Raw genomic sequence first — 23905 nt, 5'->3', positions numbered from 1 at the left:
TTGAATACTGTGCTGCTGTAAAAATAGAAAACTCTTACCATTCGCAACAGCATGGATGGACATGGAAAGCATCATGCTAAGCAAAATAAGCAAGTTGGAGAAAAATAAATATCATATGATCTCACTCATTTGTGGAATATAATGAACAATATAAACTGATGAACAAAAATAGAGCCAGAGGGGAAAAAATATTCTAGAATATAATAGAAGTAATGCTGTTATTTGCAGATTTTTAATATTTCCTACAACTTTTGTGATATACTATGTTAGTACACTTTTGATAATATTATCATACTGAAAATCCTTTTATTCTTGAAACATTAATGTTTATTGCAGGTAATATTATTTTTTGTAAGATCTTTTTTCTTGAATAATTGGTGTTTATTGCATGTAACCTCATATTTAAAATCATTTTTCTTGAAATATTAAGGTTTATTGCATGTAACATTGTATCTAAAATCATGTTTTTTTAAATAAAAAAACTGAAAAAAACACAAAACATTAAGGTAATTATTTAAATTTAGAGTTTAGATTTGTTTGGATTACTAAACTCAGGATTCTGGATGTCAATAATAGTCTGGAAAAGTGATTTAAAACTATAATAAGCAATAACTGAGTAATTTGTAAAAAAAAAAATTGCAGATGAGAAAACCAGGAGGCACAGGAAAAAAAAAAAAAGACCGATAAGGTATTTCTCAATAGCCAATTATGATTAATTTCACAATAATTATATGGTGGCTGCCCTAGCCGGTTTGGCTCGGTGGATGGAGTGTCGACCTGCGGACTCAGGGGTTCCAGGTTCAATTCCGGTCGGGGGCATGTGCCTTGGTTGCGGGCACATCCCCAGTAGGGAGCTTGCAGGAGGCGGCTGATGGATGTTTCTCTCTCATCGATATTTCTGGCTCTCTGTCCCTTTCCTTTCCTCTCTGTAAAAATTCAATCAAATATATTTAAAAAATAATTATTATATAGTGGCTACTATAAGTTAGCCATTTGGTTACAAACAACAGATTTAGTTTTGGTTTCTAGGGATTGTAGTTTATTACTTAACTAGGAAATAGTCTTAAAAGTAATAGTTCCCTTAACTGGGTGCATCATTGACTGAAATATCGAGTCCCATTCAGTTATTACGAAGAATTTTAATAAGCATGATAAGAAATCAAACTCCAGTCTCAAAGAACTAAAGGTCAATTGCTTTCAAAGACACAAAACATTAATTTAATCAAGATTTCCCTCATTTACTACGCCTGGAAAATTTTGAACAGTATCTTTGACCCCTTTGGCCCTTTCACTATGGTGCTGTTCCTTACAGGATTTGAGTTGGGAGATGGTGAGTGACTTTGTTGTGTTTTTCCTGAAAGTAGCTGGTAATTTTTGCTACTTATAAACTCAAGCCAGGAGACCCCTGGAGGCAAACGGTGGTAACTAACTAAACTAGTGAACATGCAGCCTGAGGGGGTAGGTGTCCTCGACTCTTCGTAAGGAAAGGGTAAGGAGGGTGCAATCGAAGAGGAAGAGGAGGAAGATGATGAAGAAGAGGATGAAGAGAACGATAGGGAGGAGGAAGAGGGTGGGAGCCTAGCCTGTGGCTGGGAATTACTTTTCTTAACATAAAGCAGCCAGTCAGTAGCCTGGGGCTGCTGGCCTACAACTTTGTTTGCAGAGACTGCTGTCAGTCCGCGGATGTTATCGGTTTTAGTAGGAAAAAGCTCTGCTATCTTCTCCACTTTTTCAAGGTTGTCTTCAAGGGCTTCATGGGATTGATTTTTTTTCACAGGGAATAGGAGACAAGATGAGAAAGAGGTCTCTGGTATTGAAAGAATAAAAACTAATTTCACCTCTATTTTCCCCTCAGGACTGGACTCCAGTGTCGGTATGACAGATAGCATTGCACCACGAGGGTCTTTTTTTCCTGTAAGATGATTGCAATGGGTTTTTATGCAGGAAGCGCAAGCTAAACACACCACGTAATTTGATGAAAGGCGGGGACCAGGATGAGGATTTGGCCTTCCCCTCATTCTTCGAAAGATAATTTGCCTACTGAGATCCCTTTGGATTCTGGTCTTAGAGAGAGAACTGATAATTTTACTTACAACATTATTAGGGACAGTCCCCCCTTTAACAATGCAAGGATAAATATAATCTAAAGTCCATGGAATTTCTTTATTTGAATATTTCTTTGAGTAAAGATCAAAGTTGTTTTTGCTCTGGATTCTGGAGCCCCATGTGGTAGCAGCCGTGTTCCTGATGCAGTATTTGGATCTCGACAATGATTGACCTGAGATATTTGGTTTGATATGGGGTAAAGACACATCTGTGACTCTGTGTTTATCATTTGGTGAAGTGGTGTCTTGAAACTTGGAGTCACTAACTGGTGAACCCAGGGTCCTGGAGGTATGATCCAGTGTAAGCACTGTTAGGGATTTGGGCTGCAACAATGGCACACTCTGAGTCTGGTGGACAGAGTGTGGTAAAGGTGATTTCCTTGGTTTTGAGTTAGACAATGGTAAGCTCAGAACACAAGAATTAGGGCTCAATACAGGTGGTGTCTGAGGTTTGGAATCAGGTAAAGGTGAGCTAAAAGCCATTTGATTAGGCTGCAATGAAGGTGATAACTGAAGCAAGTCATTTCTTTGAGGTGTAGAGGTAAGTGATAGTGAGCTCAAAGATCTTTGTTGGTTATCTAATGAAGACATACAAAGGCTGTCCGATGAAGATAATTTCTGAGGCTTGGGCTGAGGTAATGTTGAGCTAAGGGCTTTTTTATTAGATTGCAAAGATGATGATGTCCAGAGGATGTCTTGGGAAGATATTTCTTGATATTTGAAGGGGAATAATGATGAACTTGAGACTCTTTTTTTGGACTTCAGTGCAGGTGATGTCCAGCAAAGATCTAACGAAGTTGCATTCCGAGGTTTGGGGAGGGATAATTGTGAGCTCGAAGTTGTTTGATTGGGTTCCAGTGATGATGATGATGTCTTGTTGAAGTCAAGTGAAGAGGTCTGAAGTTTGGGGAGGGGTAAAGGTGATCTCAGAGTTCTCCAATTAGACGGCAATGAAGTTCTCCGGTGGAGGTCTACTGCGGGTGGATCCTGATGTTTGGACTGGGGTACTGGTGATTTCAGAGCTCCGTTACGGAAGCCCTGTGAAATTGCGTCCTGAGACTTGGAAAAAGATCTCTGCATCTTCTGGTTAGAGCTTAATGGAGGTGCTGCAAGATAATTATTATCAGATTGTACTATAACCACAGATTGATTATTGGGTTGATTTAGATTTTCTCCTATGTACTGATGTGTTAATGAGTTGGTTGAGGCCAGCTGGTAAGAGTGTTCTAAAGCTGTAAAGTGTTGATCATAACATGTTAGTGGCACCATTTTGTGACAGTGGTAGGTCTTTTTGAAAGCAGTTGGTCTGTAGGGATGTTTTAGTAACTGGTAGAGACTTTTAGCTGGATTCCATGGACAATAGATACTTTAAATAAAGTCTTTGATAGTTTCTAACTTCTATCTTTTAAGCTCTCTGTTAATTCCCAAATATTGTTGTGTTTCAAAATTGACTTGTAGATGTGGTTTTGGGGAAAAAAAAGTCACAATTTGAAATGTTTCCTGTCTTCTTTGTAGTTTCCTAGAGGTTTTCTTTCTGTCTTCTTTTTATTTTCCTAGATTTTTATTTTTCTCTTGAGGAAATAACTCCTGTTAGAAAAAATAGTAAAGAGGATTCAGAAGTGCTCCTGAGAGGGATACTAATTTTCTCAAACAATTTGTTATAGTGACCAGAGGCCAGGCTTTATGTTAACTTTCAGTCACTTACTCTATGTGTAACTTTTGAATTAAGCTTTCTAAAGCCAGTTGCCCATCTGTAAAATAAATAAATATAATATTTAATTTATTGGGCTTAATAATAATTAAGATAATACATATATATAACATATAACAGCACCCAGGATATAAGATGCCCAATAAAAAGTAGTAGCTATTTCTGATACTCTTTAATAATTGCTTGAGTAATAAAAAAATACATGTGATAAGTTTTTTACATAAAATAAGAGAATCTTAAAGAAAATTGAAATGAAAGTTCTTCTGAAATGTTGGTTTTCAGTTTAAATATCAAGTTTCCATCATTATCATCTGTTTTATCAAACAAAAAAACTAAGATTAATTACAATAGACCCTGGTATTAGCCAATTAAATTATTGGATTTAAGTGCCCTAAAGAATGAAAACTATCAGAATTTGCTTTCATGAATTTTTTCTTCACTTCCATGACTTACCAACCCAATTTCTGATGGACAAATTTATTCCTCGTATGTGCTAACTTATCCAAATAATTTATTATCACTTATATTACTGCTAGAATATTTTATTTATATCAATGTGTGCTTTTACGTATTTAACCTTTTTTACATTTTAAAATTCATTTTACTGGTATCTCAATTCACTTGTTTTTAAGTCTTGAGTCATACTTTGTGGACTTCTCCAAGTACCGACAATATTATTTATACACTAATGACTTTTCTAATCCATAGTCTCTAGTCCCAGTTTTCTTTTTAGCTTAAAAATTGTATTTCCAATTAATCATCAGACTTTCCTATCTGATGTCCCAAAAATAAATTCAAACACAACACATTCAATAAAGTTATTTTCCCCTCTAGAGAAATTTTCTTCTTCTTTACCTTTTATCTCAGTTCCTAAAACTTAGTCATCTAATTCAGAATCTTTGAAATTATCCTGGACAGCTTAATCCTCCAAAACCATTTCGATACCAGAGCCTGCAGCTTTTACCTCTTCCATATCATAATCCACCTTTTTCTATCCAATTATACTTTTTCAGTGTATACTATAGGCATATCTCATCTAGATTAATATATTAGAGTATTAACCTATATTATCTTTTCCTCAGAATCTCACTCACTCTCTTCCTTCTCTTCTCCCAGAAATTCAAGAGTAAACTCTTGCTGGTAAGATACAGCCTCTGCTCGCTCAGTGATTTCCTTTGTTTTGCTTATTTCTGCAGGAGTTATAAGCACTGAAGTTACTGTGATTGCTGGATTTTATGTGATGTGATTTGATATCTAATGCTTTAAACAGGGAAGTGACCATCACAGCCCACTGTATGCTGTGTGGCACCTTAACTACCTTCTAAATGATAAGATGGAATAACTTCATGACTTTGAGATAGGAAAAGATTTCATAAACAAATTATAAAAAAAAATAACCATTAAAAATGGATCATTTAAAATCAAGAACTCCAAATCATCAAAAGGTACCATTATTTAGAAAAACTAAAGGCAAATAAAAATGTGAATAATATTTATAATACATATATCCAAAAAGAGACTCATATCCATGGTAACCTTTTCATGGCACTGAGAAAAAAGACAACAGTGTAATTAGGATAATGGGAAAAACACTTGAACAAGCACTTCAGAAGTGAGGATATCCTAATACTAATATGTATATGAAAAAAGAAAGATTATCCTCATTGCAAACCATTGAAGTGCATATTTGAACCAGAGAGATACTACTGCACATTATCAGAGTGTGACTAAATAAAACTAAAACTGACAAAGGCAAGAATTGTGATTATGGAGATTAATTAGTATATTATATTGCATACAGACATAAAATTGTTTTATATAATTCTGATGTAAAAATCTGACAAAATAGTTCAAAATTAAAAGAAAAATAATCAAGTATTATCACTTTTTCTATATGCAAAATCCTAAATAAAGTAAAACATTTAATTTAATATTACAGTGAAATAAAAAACTGTCACCAATTTGATCATATTCAAGCAATGTAATGATTAATTATTAAGAAACTATAATTTATGTGCATAGCTTACAAATACATTTTAGTGATTGCTCAAAAATCATTTTATAATATCCAACCACTATGTCTCATAAAATTCAATAAATTACTAAAAAAACACTATTTAATGAAAACAAACATGAATCTAAAAGCAAAATAAAATCATTCAGTTGATATTGAAATATGAGCTATTCTCATTAGAAATTGATAATAGACAAGCATATCCACTATCAGTAATACAATTTAACATTGCTTAGAAATATTTGGCCAATTCTTTAAAGAAAAAATAAAGGGAAAATGCGTAACTATTGTAAAACTAATTTAGAATACAGAAGACTAAAAAATCAGTGATATAATTCATAAAGTTCAGTGAAGTCACACTTTACTAAGTCACTACATATGTATCAAAAAATTCCTACCCTAGCCAGTTTGGCTCAGTGGCTAGAACATCGGCCTGAGGACTGAAGGGTCCTAGGTTCAATTCCAATGTGTAGGAAGCAGCCGATCAATGATTCCCTCTTATCATTGATGTTTCTATCTCTCTCTTCCTCTCCCTTTCTCTCTGAAATCAATAAAAATATTTTTAAGAATTTTCTAAATATCAACATTTAACAAGATATATGACTACAAATACTCTATAAAAATAATGTTAACAATTCAATAAAAACACAAACACTTTATTAGAAAAATGAGCAACTAATTAAAAATTTTACAGAAAAACAATACAAATGTCTAGTTACCAAAGAAATAAAATAGTTTGCTATGTCTGCTTCTTTTATAACTTTAATTGACCTTTTCAATTTACAGTTGCTCATTCCTCCTACATTCTAATTACTTTTTAACACATATTTCTAATAAATAGGAAAATTATAATTGGAAATTGCAATAACTTTTCCACTAATGGATAGAAACAAGCTGAAAACTAGTAATGGTGTATAATATTTAAAAAATACTATCAACTAATTTGACCTAATTAATATTCACAGAACACTTCACTCTAAAACATTCTTTTCAAGTATACATGGAATATTCACTGAAATATTATAGAAAATACACTAGGTCTCAATAAATTTAAATGGGTTCAAATCATACATAGTATGTCCTTGAATTTGTCAATGAAATTAAATTTTAAAATCAATAACAGAAATAACTATGAAAAATAACCAAATATATTAAATTAAATAATATACTTCTAAATAACCAATGAATCAAATTAGGAGAAAATTAGAAATTCTGATGCAATAAATGAAAATACATGTATAAAAATGTGTGGGATCCTGCCAAAGCAAAATTTAGAAGGAGAGAATATTTGTAGAAATAAATAACAATATTAAAAATAAAGAAGTTCTCAAATCAATGACATTAGCTTCTCTTCAATCAAATAGAAAAAGGATAGTATACTAAATCAAAATTAAGTAGTAGAAACAAAAAAAATATAGCTGGGAACAGAAATCAATAAGATAAAAATCAGAAAAACAAGTATACCAAAAGCTGGTTCTTAGAGATCAATGAAATTGAAAACATTTAGTCAGATATATTAGGAAAAACGAAGACATAAATTACAAATGTCAGAAAGGAGATGGCTGACATTACTACAGAATTTACCAATATTAAAAATTATAATAAAATAATATTGTGGATATTATTATGCCAATATGTTAGACCAGTGGTCGGCAAACTGCGGCTCGCAAACCACACACGGCTCTTTGGCCCCTTGAGTGTGGCTCTTCCACAAAATACCACGTGCGGGTGCCCACGTACAGTGCGATTGAAACTTCGTGGCCCATGTGCAGAAGTCAGTAGACAACCCAAATGAAAAGGGCAATACTATTTGAAAGACACAAACTGCCAAAGTTTACTCAGGAATAAATAGAAAACCTGAAGATCCCTATATCTATTAAATAATTTGAATTTGAGTATTAAACCCTCCCACAAAAAAACAAACAAAAAACACCAAAAACAAACAAACAAACAAACAAAAGACTAAGAAGGTTAACCTGAAACGCGGGCAGATAGGGCAGGGTCCAGTGGAAAACCAAAGCAGGTGGAACTTAGGCAGAGGCAGATGCCGTTTGAGCAGCCTAGCCACAGGAACCAACCAAGCAGAAATAATAAAATATTTCTGGACTCTAAGCGGGAGGCCTGGGAAAACAAGGGAGGGCCTGCAACATTAAGGTGGACTGACACATAGAAAGAGAAAATGTTCAGCATAAGGACAGAGAAAGAACACAAACAGGGAAAGTTCTGGTCCTTTGCTGGGCAAGAACAACTGAGGGAATCAATCAGGTGACAACACGGATAGATACAGAAGCAGGCTTGTAGCAAACATATACCCGTGGGCTAGAAGGCTTCACTGGGCAGCCCATTATTGGGGTCCCTTCCCTGTGAGGGGAGTCTGAATCTGCTTATAATAAATTTCCCACACTTGTGCTTGAATCTTCTGGTCCGTGGAGCTCATTCTTTGGCATCGAGAGACATGACCCTGGGAATAACCCTGGATTCACCTTTCAGGTTATCACCACCAGACTCTGGCAGCTTCACTGGTGCATTCTACCAAATTTTCAAGAAATAAATACTATCAATTCCACACACAATTTTCTTGCAGACAATCAAAATGGAAGAATTTCTTCCTAACTCATCCTATGAATCAAGCATTATACATTGATAACAAAATGAAACGAAAACATTAAAAGATTATAAAAAACTATAGACCAACATTCCTCATAACTTCCAAAGTTTTAGCCAGTTAAATCCAATAATATATAAAAATATATATAAAAATCCAATAATATATAGCTTTAACTTCCAAAGTTTTAGCCAGTTAAATCCAATAATATATAAAAAGGATAATTAAATGCATTTTCCCAAATCAATAAACCCAATCTTATGAGAAAACATCAAACAAGCCCAAAATGAATAAAATGCTACAAAATATTTCACCAGTATTCTTTTTTTATCTTCACCTGAGAATATATATTTTTAAATTTTTATTGTTGACAGTATTTTATAAATCCTCTTTTATTTTAATATTTTTTATTGATTTTTTACAGAGAGGAAGGGAGAGGGATAGAGAGTTAGAAACATCAATGAGAGAGAAACATCAATCAGCTGCCTCGTGCACACTCCCTACTGGGGATGTGCCTGCAACCAAGGTACATGCCCTTGAGCGGAATCGAACCCGGGACTCTTCAGTCCCCAGGCCGATGCTCTATTCAGTGAGCCAAACCAGCCAGGGCTATATCTCCTCTTTTTTTCCCTCTATTGCCCCTTCTAGACCACCCACACCCCGAGCCTCAGACCTTCACTACCCTATTGTCTGTGACTATGGTTATGTATATACACATACAAATTTTTTGGTTGATCTCTTCACACTCACCCACCCACCCCCACCTTCCCTCTGAGGTTTGACAGAGGGTATGTTTTTATTGAGTTTGAGATGACAAGAAGAGATAGAGAGTGAGTGGGAGAAACATCAATATGCAAGAGAGAAACATTGATCGGTTGCCTCCCCTACATGCCCAAACAGGATCAAACCTGCAATCTGGGCATGTGTCCTGACCAGGGATCTAGCCACAACCTAGGTATGTGCCCTGACTGGGACTCCACCCACAACTCTTTGGTGCATGGGACAACACTCCAACCAACTGAGACCAGCCAGGGTCACCAGTACTCTTTAAAGGTGTCAAAATCATGAAAAACAAGAAAAGATGGAGAAACTGTCACAAATTGGAGAAATCTAAACCTAATGACTAAAGGCAATGTGGGCGCAGGCCAGGCCGAGGGACCCCACAAATGCATGATTGGGGCGGCCGGGAAGGGATACGGGAGGTTGGCCAGCCTGGGAGGGATTGTGGGAGGGCTCCAGGGCGTGTCCAGCCCATCTTGTTCAGTCCTGATAGGCCGGACCCCAGCTAATCTACCAGTGGAGCGTCTGCCCCCTGGTGGTCAGTGCACATTATAGTGAGTGGTTGAGCAGCCTTAGCATATCATTAGCTTATTATGCTTTGATTGGTTGAATGGCTGACTGGTCGACCAGACACTTAGCATATTAGGCTTTTATTATATAGGATAATTATAATAATTATAAAGTTAATCATAAGAATCATTAATTTATTCAACATAAAAATTACGCTGAAAAAGCTTTGAGGATCCTTCTATGTTACTCTCAAGAGAAACATGTGTGTTATCAAATCAAGAATGCTTCACTTTCGTAGTCATGGTTTTGTGGAATATGTGAACTGCTTTGTCAGATGGGAAGTCCAGGAAGGCTTCAGATACAAAATAACACACCAATTGGATTTTTGAATGATCATTGCACCATTGAAAATGGAGGAAAGGTCATCTTAAGAAAAGGCACAAAAGAATAAAATAACCTAAAACATTTAGGAACAGTGAGAAGTTCATTGTGGTGGTCATGGGATACTGGAGCAGTAGGGGCAGGTGATTACCCTTGGAAAGATGAGGTTGGACACAGATGCAGAAGTGCCTTTTTGTTCTTAAAAACATACCTTATCATGGTGGTAACTTATGAGCAGAGGAGACAGTCAGCTAGGGAAGTGAGATGTACAGATGAATGTGAAAATGTACAGAAGATGTACAGATGGCTGGTGTGCTCAGTGGTTAGAGCATCGACCTGCACACCAAAGGGTCACGGGTTTGATTCCCAGTCAAGGGCACATAACTGGGTTGCAGGTTCAATCCTGTGGCTCAGGTCAGGACACGTGTGGGAAGCAACCAATTGATTTGTCTCCCACATCAATGTCTCTCTCTCTCTCTCTCTCTCTCTTTCTCTCTCTCTCTCCCTGGCACGCACCTTCTCTCCTCCCCCTCCTTCCCTCCCTTCCACTTTCTCTAAAAATCAATGGAAAAAATTCCTTTGGTGAGGATTCACAACAACAACAAAAATGAATGTGAAAATTCAGACTGTGAATTCCCTAGGTAAGAACCAAGTAACCTAGGATCTTACTAATTGGGTGCTTGTTGCTAATACAGAGTTTATTGACTTCAGTGTGTTTCATTAAAAGTGCATATGCTTAAAGATGAATCATGTGATTTGGTTTTAAGTTCATATCACTATTGACTTATAAATTTCATTTTGGAGCCAATATAACCTTTGAGATTGAAATTTTAGATATCTCTTCAAAGCCAATAAATCAATCTGTAAATCAATTACTCATGACATAATATTTCTAATAAAATGATTTAATGACACTAATGTGCTCTACTATATTCTCTGGGCTAAAATTTGCATAAACATTTCTTCCTTTTTAATGAAGTCACCATTTAACAGTATATTGAATAATCCAAATATCTTGACTATATGAAAGTTGAAACTAACAATGATAATGAAAGACTAGATCAAGTTTTCATAAGATCAAACATTTGTGCAAGCTACTTTCTTTCTGGAAATGGTCACCAGGTTTAAAACAGCAGTGACAGTAATCTAAGGGAAATGTGATATAAGGTCTGTAGAACGCAGCTGTGCAAACAAAGGGAAGAACCTTATGGAAAACCATGCCACATAAGAGACCTGTTGATTACACTGTGTGTCTGATTCAAGATATTTTGCTTATACAAACTCAAGAACATAACCTCCACTGGATAATATGGTAGGTTACACGTTGCCTTCATAATACGATTTGTGTTTTTCAGTTGACAGAAAACCCCTTGCAGTCTGAATCTAAATGATAAATTTCAGTAATGCAGATTTTGTTCCAAATGCATTAAACTAGTTAATGGATATACATGTTATTGCTATATCTTCATGTAATTGTTAATGACATAATGTTAATTATTTTAAGATAAGAATGAAATGAGATATTTTAAAATATCATATTTGGCAAACAGCTAGCAATATTAGTCTTCTTTTCCAAATCTATGACATTAGTTTTCTCATCATGACAAAAACTAAAATGTTGTCATGATGACAGGTCACACTTTAGTACTGTAGTTTACTTCGTATAATAACTGCATGACTGCTTTTGGGAATATAAGTTTATAGGACTTTTTAAAAAATAAACAATTATTAATGCCTTCACCTAAAATTTCACTACTTTAGATTATTTTTAGAAGGTCTTTTAAGACTTGAATCTAATTCTTCTATGCCCTAGATTTTAGAATTAAAAACTTTTTTATCTGAGCTCCAGTGTTACTCATTTTTCAATATCTCTTCAAATAATCCTTCAAAAAAGCAAACTAGTTATAAACAAAGATAAATCAACTTCTGACTATCTTATTTACATAGTTAATTGATGTCTTCTTTTTTTAAAATTTACATATTTTTAAATCTTCTAATCAGAGACAATCTTGCAATATTTTGTCTTGAAAACATTATCTGTGATACAATAAAAGGAATTTTGCTATATCTTTTTTCTAAAACATTACATTGAAAGTATCAAAAAATTAAAAACTCTATTTAGATCTGTAACATCACAAATATCTCAAATCAGGATGGCTCCATTATCCCTTTACTGTTTCCCTATCCCTTTACTACTCAAATATGTCTATGCATAGGAAACCAGGGAATGGCAATTGGAGTACTATTGACAAATTTTGATGGTAATAAGATAATAATCATTTCTACCGCTTAGTCAGTCCTTGATATATGCATTAACTATTTAAATGGGCTACGACAACCATTTTTAGTAGCTATTGGTATTAATTTCATTATTATGAAGAACCATGACCTGGCCCTGTAGTCCACACTAGGTTTGGCTTCATTACTTTTCTGTTCAAAATTGGTAATAAATAATTTTTTTTGTATTTCCTGCTGGATAGAAAAGGCCATTTAATTTCTGTTTCCCTATCTTTAAAGGATAAATAAGCTTCAGAATCATCATCTCTTTTCTCTACTTCTGCCAGCATCTGTTTTCAGTCATGCTCTACAACCTTCCAAGACTTTTCATCTTTCTGACCTTTTCTCTCTGACCTAGATCTATGCACCTCTTTTCTCAATTTGCACTAATTTTTTCTAACTCCTATTCCTAAACATTTCCTCTATTTTATATCAAGTTCATTGTGTTTATATGCTCTCTCATTTATAATACTATCAAAATTACTGTGTCAACAATTTAAGTATTTGAGGTAAATGTCTGGTGTTTGGGACAGCAGTGCCAAACACTAGACATTTAATATAAACTGTATGTTTACAAACCCTCTTAAACTGAGTAAAATATTTTTTTAACTCATAAGCTAGTCTGTGTATTGAATGTGTATAAGAAAAAAATAATTGAAATCATCAAATTGAAAAATCATGCTTCTATATTATTTTCACAACTTTTTTAGGCTGGTTTTGCCATAGTATGGAATTTGTATCTTAGCAACACTGTTAAAAGCAAACACATGTATTTATTTCTATTTCTATGCCAGTTGAAGGATTGATTAAGAATACAATTAGAGTAGAATATGAGGCTTATTTAACATTAACATTAAATTTAGAGTAGATGCCGAAACCGGTTTGGCTCAGTGGATAGAGCGTCAGCCTGCGGACTGGAGGGTCCCAGGTTCGATTCCGGTCAAGGGCATGTACCTGGGTTGCGGGCACATCCCCGGTGGGGGATGTGCAGGAGGCGGCTGGTCGATGTTTCTCTTTCATCGATGTTTCTGACTCTCTGTCTCTCTCCCTTCCTCTCTGTAAAGGGTCAATAAAATATATAAAAAAAATTAAAAAAAAATAAATTTAGAGTAGAATATGAGGCTTATTTATATTATAAAAATTTCAGTGAATTGTATTCTTCACAGAACTAGAACAAAGAGTCCAAATTTTATATAGAACCATAAAAGACCTGAATAACTGCAGCAATCCTGAAAAAGAAGAACACAGTTGGAGGGATCACAGTACTAGATAGCAAACTATAATGCAAAGCCACTGTAATTAAAAAAAAAAAAAAAAAGCCTGGTACTGGGAACAGCATACCGATCAATGGAACAGAACAGAGACCCCGTCATTATGGTCAGTTAATATTTGCCAAAAGAGGCAAGAACATACAATGGATTCAAGACAGTCTCTTCAACAAATGGTGTTATGAAAACTGACAGACACATGTAAAAATATGAAACTAGATGACCAACTTGCAAAAATAAATTCAAAATGGATAAAAGACTTAAATGTAAGCCATGAAACCATAAAAACCCTAGATGAAGCTATAGGCAGTAAAATCTCAGACATCTCACATAGCATAATTTTTGTCACTATATCTCCTAGGATAAAAGAAACAAGAGAAAAAAAGAAAAAGCTTCTGAACAGCAAAATAAACCACCATCAAAATGAAAAGGGAACCTTTTGTACAGGAGAATATATTTGCCAATGATACATCTGATAAGGGATTAATCTCCAAAATATATAAAGTACTCATACAACTTAACAAAAGGAAGACAAACAATCCAATTAAAAAGTGGGCAGAAGAACTGAATAGACATTTCTCCAAAGAGGACATACAAATGGCCAAGAGACATATAAAAAATGCTTAAAATCACTAATTATCAGAGAAAAGCAAATTAAAATCACAATGAAATATCACCTCATACCTGTCAGAATGCTTTTCATAAATAAATCTATAAACAACAGAGCTAGAACAAAATGCTGGTGAGGATATAGAAAAAAGGAACACTAGTTCACTGCTGGTGGGAATACAGATTGGTGCAGCCACTGTAGAAAACAGTATGGCGTTTCCTCAAAAATTTGAAAATGGAACTGCCATTTGACCCAGAGACCCCACTTCTGGGAATATATCCTAAAAATGCCAAAACACCAATCAGAAAGAATAAATGCACCCCTATGTTCATAGCAGCATTATTTACAATAACTAATATTTAGAAACAGCCCAAGTTCCCATCAGTGCATGAGTGGATATAAAAGCTGTGGGACATTTATACAATGGAATACTATGCAGCTGCAAAAAAAGAGGGATCTTTTACCCTTTGGAACAGCATGGATGGACCTGGAAACTATTATGCTAAGTGAAATAAGCCAAAATGAGAAAGACAAATACCACATGATCTCACTTATTTGTGAATCTAATGAACAAAACAAATTGACCTACAGAGTCAGACCCAAAGCATGGAGGCATGGAACAGACTGACATACCTTCATATTGGGGTAGGGTGATGAGGAGAGATAAACCAAAGAATTTATATACTTACTAGAGGCCCAGTGCACGAATTCGTGCACCAGTGGGGTCCTTCGACCTGGTCTGTGGGATCGGGCCAAAACCAGCTCTCTGACATCCCCTGAGGGGTCCTGGATTGCAAGAGGGTGCAGGCCAGGCCGAGGAGCCCCACCAGTGCATGATTGGGGCCAGGGAGGATTCCAGGAGGTTGGCCAGCCAGGGAGGGACTATCGGAGGGCTCCAGGGCGTGTCTGGCCCATCTCACTCAGTCCCGATTGGCTCGACCCCAGCAGCAAGCTAACCTACCAATTGGAGCATCTGCTCCTGGTGGTCAGTGCAGGTCATAGCGAGCAGTTGAGTGGCCCTAGCATATCAGTAGCATATTACGCCTTGATTGGTTAAACTGCTGAATGGACAACCCGGCACTTAGCATATTAGGCTTTTATTGTATAGGATTACATTGTTTAATTTAATTTAACACCATAATGAACTGCTAGAACTCACGCACAACCCAAGCATTAGAACATTACCAATTGTTCTCCTATGTACTCCTCCCCCATGTGGTGCCTCTCTTTTGAATTTTGTGGTTAACATTCCCTTGGTTTTTTAAAATCTTCTATATTGTTTAATCACATATATATGCATAGCTCATGTTCAAGAACAATAGGGAAGTGAAGATCTGGGGGTGAGGGCAGGTAGGGGATGGGCCGAGGGGGACAAATAGGAGACATGTAATAATGTCAACAAAAATAAAATTTTTTAAAAAGAATAAGTAGGTTTTGGTTTCACATAAAAAATTATAGTTAAAACATCTCAATTTTTAATTAATTATAATATGTAATTATTGATTATACCCAGGTTTATGTATATTTAAAAATGTAAGATTTATAAGAACTCATTGTGATCAGGAAGAAAATTATGCAACTGGATTAATAGAATTTGCATACTTTAGATATGGTGTTTTGGTAAACCAAAAAGTATATCCCAGCTCTGTTGTTTTCTAACTTTATGGCCTTGGACAAATTATCTATAAACCATAGTTTCTTCATGTATAAAATAACGATAATAGTAGTGCTTATCTCACATTTTTACTATGAGGAATAAATGTGAAAATATAGTTTAAGTACTTAGATTAACATGTAACAAATCATGTATGATCAATAAATTGTCATTCTTATTATTATAAAAGAATTACCACTGCTACATTATGTAGTAAAAATGTAAATTATGTAAATACATCTCCCATAACTCATTATAATAAATTTATTTGGATATTCTTATCTATGGGGACCTATGATGGCTTCCTTTAATTATGTAATTATAAGGAAATAAAATATTGAGATATATGAATGGCATAGAATAAAGATTTCAGAAGCCAAATAGAAATAACAGTACCTGACTACTGTCTGTGTGTTCTTGCATCTGTGTATCATAGATATATATATCCTAATCTAGCATGACAAATGTACATGATATATAGGGATTTTTGCCATTCAATTCTGGTGTCGGCTTTACTGTTCAGCTACTTGATTTTTAATTTTTCCCAAGAATTATATTATTTTTTCAAACCTCACAAATTCTTTTTTCAAAAGTTTGCCTAAAACTTGTTGCTGTTTTTAAGTAGTATTTTTTTTTAACTGACATCTCTACTACATTTTATAAATATGATGATTAGAAGCTAAACTCTGGCTGTAGAAACTGCTGTAAAAACAATCACATACTGGTAGTATTTTATTCTGATTGTTATACTTAAAGCATGCATTCGGATAAAAATATCAAGTGCGTGTACAGACAATCAGTTCACAATGAACAAACTAGGAAGACTTTACATGTAAAGCAAAACTTGCATCTAGATGTAGCATGACAATTTCACAATAAGTATTAGACAATTCTATTTAACTAAAGAGAAAATTTGTGTTCTTTATCTAAATCAGCAGTTCTCAATCTGTGGGTCCCGACCCCTTTGCGGGTCGAACGACCCTTTCACAGGGGTCACCTAAGACCATCAGAAAACAGATATATAATTATATATTGTTTTGTGATTAATCACTATGCTTTAATTATGTTCAATTTGTAACAATGAAAATACATCCTGCATATCAGATATTTACATTACGATTTATAACAGTAGCAAAATTACAGTTATGAAGTAGCAACGAAAATAATTTTATGTTTGGGGGTCATAACATGAAGAACTGTATTAAAGATTCACGGCATTAGGAAGGTTGAGAACCACTGATCTAAACGATTATATTCCATTTCACATCAGATTTTTTAAATGTATAGGCATTTTCAACAAAATAGACTACTGAAACAGAAGAATCTAAGAAAATAACTCTACTGTTTAAGGATTTATTTATCCCAGCATATAATCAATCGTAGAAATGCCCTTTTTTATTGCTTTTTTCCTGTTACAACAGCTGAGGAAAGAAATAACCTCAAAATCAGTTAATATAGGAAACCAAGAAACATATTCCATTTATACCTATTTCTTTATTTTTCTTCCCACAGTAATAAAATACCCCTATGCAGAAGCTAAATTATTTGAGTAGAAATATGGAGTAGGCAAGTTTCAGACACACATAAGTCTTCCAAACCCAGACCATGAATAACAACAAGTTTTAATCATTTTCTTGGCAAGAGATTAAAAAATTAGGCAATGATATCTTTAAAAAGAAAAACAGGTTTACACCTTCCTGATGGTGTGTGATTAGCTAATATAAGTTCTTTTTGCTAATATAATGTACTGTTCCTTCCCTGAAGGACTCATAAACTGCTCTAGGCAACACCTAGTTAAATCAAGCATTTATTAAATTTTACTATCCTTTTAATTCACCTTTGAACTCTTGGCACAAGTTATTAAATGAGGCAGCCAAAGTTCCCTTTTGCACCTGCAAATAACAATTGAATTTACAATTAAGGATCATTTCCTCTTTTTTGAAATTCATATAATGGCATTAAAACAGAATGTAATATTTTTATCTGCATCTGGTCAGGCTATTTCCTGGCATTCGGGATGAGGTAACAGGATGACTGCATAAAAAATGCTACATAAAGATGCTAAGATAATTTCTAGGCGACTTCAGAAATGCAGACAACTTCTAGCCATTAGAGTATATGGTATGAAAACTGACCACCCACCTCTAAAGCCACTTTGGAGGTGGAGGGCTTTAGTTTCTACATGAACAATAATATATAAATATAATCAATACTAATATTTAATTTGGATGAAACTCAACAAAAGAATTATATCTCTAGAACCATTAGTGTTGATTACCCAGAGAGCTCTAAAACATTTTATGCAATTTACCCATCCCCAGCAGTCATATACCCATTCTTATATCCACTTCATGCACATATTCCCTGAAGCAGTTCCTATTTCTTATCTACCAGAGTTATTCTAATTTATAATTTGTTCTAATATAATATACAGCATATATTCAATATGAGATGAGATTGAAGGTGCTTAAGAAGGGTTTTGTAATAATATTATAACTGAAGAGTGTCTCCTTGGCTCATAATTATCAAGGTATTACAAAATTTCTGGTTCCTTCTAAACTCCAATAGAAGTTGAAATATAGTAGCTTCCATTTAACTGAGGGCAGCATGTCATGAATTCTGAAACATCTGCCTCAAATTGAGCAAGACCATTAGTGGGATTTGAATTTGTTCTCCATTAATGGCTCTCCAATAAGACAATTTTTAGGTACCTTCAAACCAGGCTGTGATGTTAGAAGAGATAGATAGCAGGCAGAGACTCTACTACCATTAGCATCATATTACTTAGACATCAAATGGAAAAATGGAAAATCAAATGAGTGTGGAAAAAATATACTTGGCATTTACTTAAAATTTTGAAAGCGAGTAGTTTGGGATTGATAATAAAAAGGCACCAATAATCTTTTGCTCTAATTAATAGTACATTTATTGCATAAGCAGTAGATTTCAAATAAATAAGGATCAGTTAGAGTTTTACTTTCAAGAATGTTGAATTTAGCCCTAGTTGGTTTGGCTCAGTGGAGAGAGCATCAGCCTGTAGACTGAAGCCAGATTTGGTTCCAGTCAAGGGCACATGCCCGAGTTGCATGCTCGATCCCCAGTAGGGGGCATACAGAGGCAGATAATCAATGATTCTCTCTTATCGATGTTTCTATCTCCCTCTACCTCTTCCTTCTTCTCTGAAATAAATAAAAAATATGTTTAAGAATATTGAACTTAATTCCAATCTAGAGTAAATTTTTCTTGACCAAGAACACTAAAGATTTTGATTAAAAGTCATAATGATTCACACTTTTTTATTAAAAATTCTATTAACACACATATATACACAATTATGAACAGATTTGCTTTAAATTTTTAAGCACTGACTATATTATGAAGATTTCAATTTAACAGTAGTATTCCATGAATTCTACTGTGTTTTTGTTCTTGTTGCGATGCAATAAGTAACTACCCAGCAAACGAAATGACCCACCAAAATTCCATTTGCTATCAGGACCATATGAGGATTTTCTTTCCTCTTCCATAATCAGATAGCATTTATAGGAGATATAGCTCATCAGTTTCAAAAAGACCAATGTTGTTTTAATTATTTTAATTATAAACTTACGTAGTATGTCTTTTCTTTTAAAAGTTTGTACAATTTTGTATTTTATAATTAAATTTAGATTCTGTTTAAATTTTATAGAAGGACTAGGGGCCCAGTACACGAATTTGTGCACCTTGAGAGAAACTTCGGACCACGAAGCTGTGATAGGCACAGGGGCAGGTCTCAGTCTATCCTCAGTGCCACTGCCTGCCCCCCTCACCCACCACGACCCTCGGTTCCCTGCCTGCCAGCCGCCCCACTCCCGCTCCTGCTGCTCCCACACCCTGACAGAGCCAGTCCCACGCATACCCACTGAAGGTGCAGAGAAATTGGGGCCAATGCCAGCAGTGGGTGCAAGCAGCAGCTGCTGCCCCAATTGCCCCTCAGGAGCAGGGGGAGGTAGAGAAGCCCTCAGGGGCGATCATGGCTGGAAGCTGCCACTTGCACTTGCTGATGGCACTGAGCAATCAGGACCAGTGCCAGGCATCGGCAGCATGTACGAGTGGCAGCTCCAGCGCGAGCTGCAGGTGCGAGGGGGGCCAGTGCTGGCAACAGGTGTGAGGGCCAGGCGGGACCATGGCATGTGGGAGCAAAGAATTTTCAGTAACCACCAAAGGCTCTCCAAAATGGCAGTGACTGGTGCCCCGCCTTGGTCTGGCACCCCCACTCACCGGCTCCACCATCCCACCACAGCCAATGCCTGCCATGTTCCGCGCATGCTCCCTGATGGCCAACGCACGTCATAGAGACCGATTGTTTGATTGTTCCAGTTGTTCCATCATTCAGTCTATTTGCATATTAGCCTTTTATTATATAGGATTATGTTTAATGGAAAAGCAATCCTGTTAGCATGATATAACTCAACCATCAGTTTGACTAGAAATGTGGCCAGAAGTGACTTAGGATCAAAGATATTTTTTAAGAAAGAAAAAATCATGTATACTCATTTGCATATCAGTTTCTCTGAAACCTAAAATTAACTTGGTAATATGTCACTTGGCCTCTCTATTTTGAAATCTCCCTTAATAATCTTGACTTTTGCCGAAACCAGTTTGGCTCAGTGGATAGAGTGTCGGCCTGTGGACTGAAAGGTCCCAGGTTTGATTCTGGTCAAAGGGCATGTACCTGGGTTGTGGGCACATCCCCAGTGGGAGATGTGCAGGAGGCAGCTGATCGATGTTTCTCTCTCATCGATGTTTCTAACTCTCTCTCTCCTTTTCTCTCTGTAAAAAATCAATAAAATATATTTAAAAAAAATAATCTTGACTTTTAAAATTTCATTTAATCCAGCATTTCAGTGCAGTATAACTGATTAATCTTTCAGTCTTTCAAATGTTACCACTTAAAATTCACAACATATCTAGCATCTGGTAAGGCATATTATTTAAGTGTTTATAGGTTTAAACATAATGTGTTCCACTTTGCTAATTTGGATAAATTAATTCAGATTTTAAAAACGATTGTGCAATAAACATGGCTGTCTTTTGTTCCTTTCTCTTCTAGTCACTTCTCCCATTATCTCTTTATCTTCATCCTTTTCCATATATATAATGCACACTAAAATTTACCTCAAAAAGTGCTCCATTAATCAAAATTTCAAGATGTTCTGCTGATTCAGTCCTACAATTTACAAGAATCAGATATTCTCATTTAACCATTTGGTTAAAAGAATATCCACATTAAGTTACTACAAATCTTTGCCATGTGATGATGAAGTTTGGGCTATGTCTAGTAGTTCTATATGTGCCTTAAGAATGTTCATTTAGGATATTTATAAAGGCTCAAGTAACAGAAAATCCAACTTGTCTAGTTAACAAGTGAGAAAATATTTCATATAGCATTAAATCCAGAGGGGTAGTGGATTCTGAGTGAAGAGAACCTCTAATCTACTTCTCTGTAAACTATGATTTGACTCTGCCTTCCTCACTGCATATAACAGATGATTTCTGTTCAGATATTCATAACATCTCATCCAGGCACACATGGAAACATTCAGAGACAGTGTCTTTTTCTTGAAAATCATAAAATTCTTCCCAGAAGTCCACCAATGAACTTTGTCTTGCATCTTATTGGCTGGAATCAGCACTCTGGCCCACACCGAAATGATTTTTTGTCCGGAGAGCTGGGATTACCAAAACAGGCTTATCGTTCAACTTTAGCCCCTGGAGTTGAGGACATTGGAGTTTGTCACTTGGCTGAGCAGAGAGGGATAGATTCTTCAATATTCACTTAGGAAGTGGGGTGAAATGGATATTGCAGGCAAAATCAGAACCATCTTGGAATTCAGTTTTCTGAGGTAAATGTTCCTTCCTATCAGCCTCCATGGACCCTGATCTCCTCTAAGGTCACATTTGAGATGGAACTTACAGCTCTAATAGCCCTTTTCCTTTTAAGAGTAGTTTGGTAACATAAGATTTGATTTAGGGATTGAGTGTTAGGTGGTTTTCAGTCAGCCTTGGGTTTCTTTGGCAATACAGAAGTCCATAAACACCTTAACAGGCTTTTGATCTTCCCTTAATTCTACAAGCTAGTATCAATGGTAAAAGTGATTGTCATAGTTATGAGTCTTTGCACTTCTGTGCCCTGTCAGTTTGTGTGAGCAGCTCCTCTCCCTGAGTCTCTTCCTTGAAGAAACTGTAAAAGTAGTTTTCAGTAGGGATCTACCATTATTATTTTTACTATTTTTACATTATTACTATTTTAATAAAGATATAAAAAATTTAGAGATGCTAAAAAATAAATGTTGCAATGTAATTAAAATATCCCATAGAATAGCATACTTTTAAAGGAAAAGTATGAACCACATCATGGGGACATGGCTAGAGCCTTTATCTATAATAAAAGCATAATATGATAATTAGACTGGACATCCTTCCAGATGACCTTCCGCATGAAGCCGGGGCTACGAGGGAAGCCTGGGTCCCGGGTGCCAGAGGGAAGCTGGTGCCGGCAGCCAGGGGAAGGAAGGCCTACTCTTGCACAAATTTTGTTCACTGGGCCTCTAGTCTATTATAAATCCAGACATTTTTTAAATAAATTACAGTAGGTGTTCTCTCTTCTGAACCATCTGATCAAAAAATAATTGCTTTGACAAAAGCATGCTACATATTTCTTTTAATTTTGGAACCCTTTTTAAAAAATATATTTTTATTGATTTCAGACAGGAAGGAAGAAGGAGAGAGTGATAGAAACATCAATGATGAGAGATAATCATTGATTGGCTGCCTCTTGCATACCCCACACTAGGGAATGCAACCCAGGCATGTGCCCTGACTGGGAAGCTAACCATGACCTCTTGGTTCATGGGTTGACGCTCAACCACTGAGTCACACAGGCCGGGATGGAACACTTTATAAAGAGCTTTATCTTTCCAAAAATTTCCAATTGGTTTTTATTTTTCTTATTAGCAGAAGATGCTTGCCTACAACTCATCAAGAATTTCTAGGATCTATTCATATAGTTAGTGTAAAAATTTCTAACTTTATTCAAAACCCTCAAATTTCATATGCTAAGTTGGACCAATGTCTTGTAAAGTAGCTGCATTTGCTGTTATTTTGAAAGTTATGTATTATATTTATGGATAACCTCCAGTAATTCTTTAAGTCCAATCATTTATTTTGCTCAAATTATTTTCTAAGAATTTGCGCAAAATAAATTTTTCCAAAATTTTGAAGTCTTAGCTTCATTATCTTCTACCATTCAGTATTGCTGACATAAAATCTAAATAGGCTTCTAAATAAAGTCATTCCTCTATTTAGGGAAAAAAAGCATTTTGTTTTCTGGAAGCTTTTGGAATTTTTCTTAATCCTTGGAGGTCTAAAATTTCACTATTATATCGCTTATCTTTTTGAGGGGCTATGTGTATGAGGGTTTTCTCCCCTCATGGCTATGATACATTGCTGTTATTTATTTTCTTGAGTTGCTCCTTTGCGATAGATATGTTTTTCTAAACATTGGAAAATTGATCTTACTTGCTCTCTGCTATTGGCTTTATTTTCTCCTTCTATAATTCTGACCAGCCTCATATTAGATTCTCTAGATCTAGCCTTTATTTCTTTTACCTGTTTTCCTTTTCTGTATCTTTGTCTCTCTGTACACTGGTAGATTTTCTCAAGTTTCAATTTATCATCTGGATTACTGATAAAATGTTTAGCCTTTCTATTGAATATGACCCCTTAGCAATTGTCTTTTCAAATTTTAGGAGTATTACCTTTTTATATAATATACTAGAGGCCAGATGCATGAAATTAGTGCAAGAGTAGGCCTTCCTTCCCCAGATTGCCGGCCCGGCTTCCCTCCGGCACCCTGGACTTGGGCTTTCCTCACAGCCCCAGCTTCATCTGGAAGGTCGTCTGGAAGGACGTTCAGAAGGACATCCGGTCTAATTAGCATATTATGCTT

The sequence above is a fragment of the Myotis davidii genome, unplaced genomic scaffold (assembly GCF_000327345.1).
Source record: "Myotis davidii unplaced genomic scaffold, ASM32734v1 scaffold644, whole genome shotgun sequence".
In the NCBI taxonomy this organism is placed as follows: Eukaryota; Metazoa; Chordata; class Mammalia; order Chiroptera; family Vespertilionidae; genus Myotis; species Myotis davidii.
The sequence above is the reverse complement of the archived record's forward strand: the minus strand, read 5'-3'. Positions refer to the sequence as shown.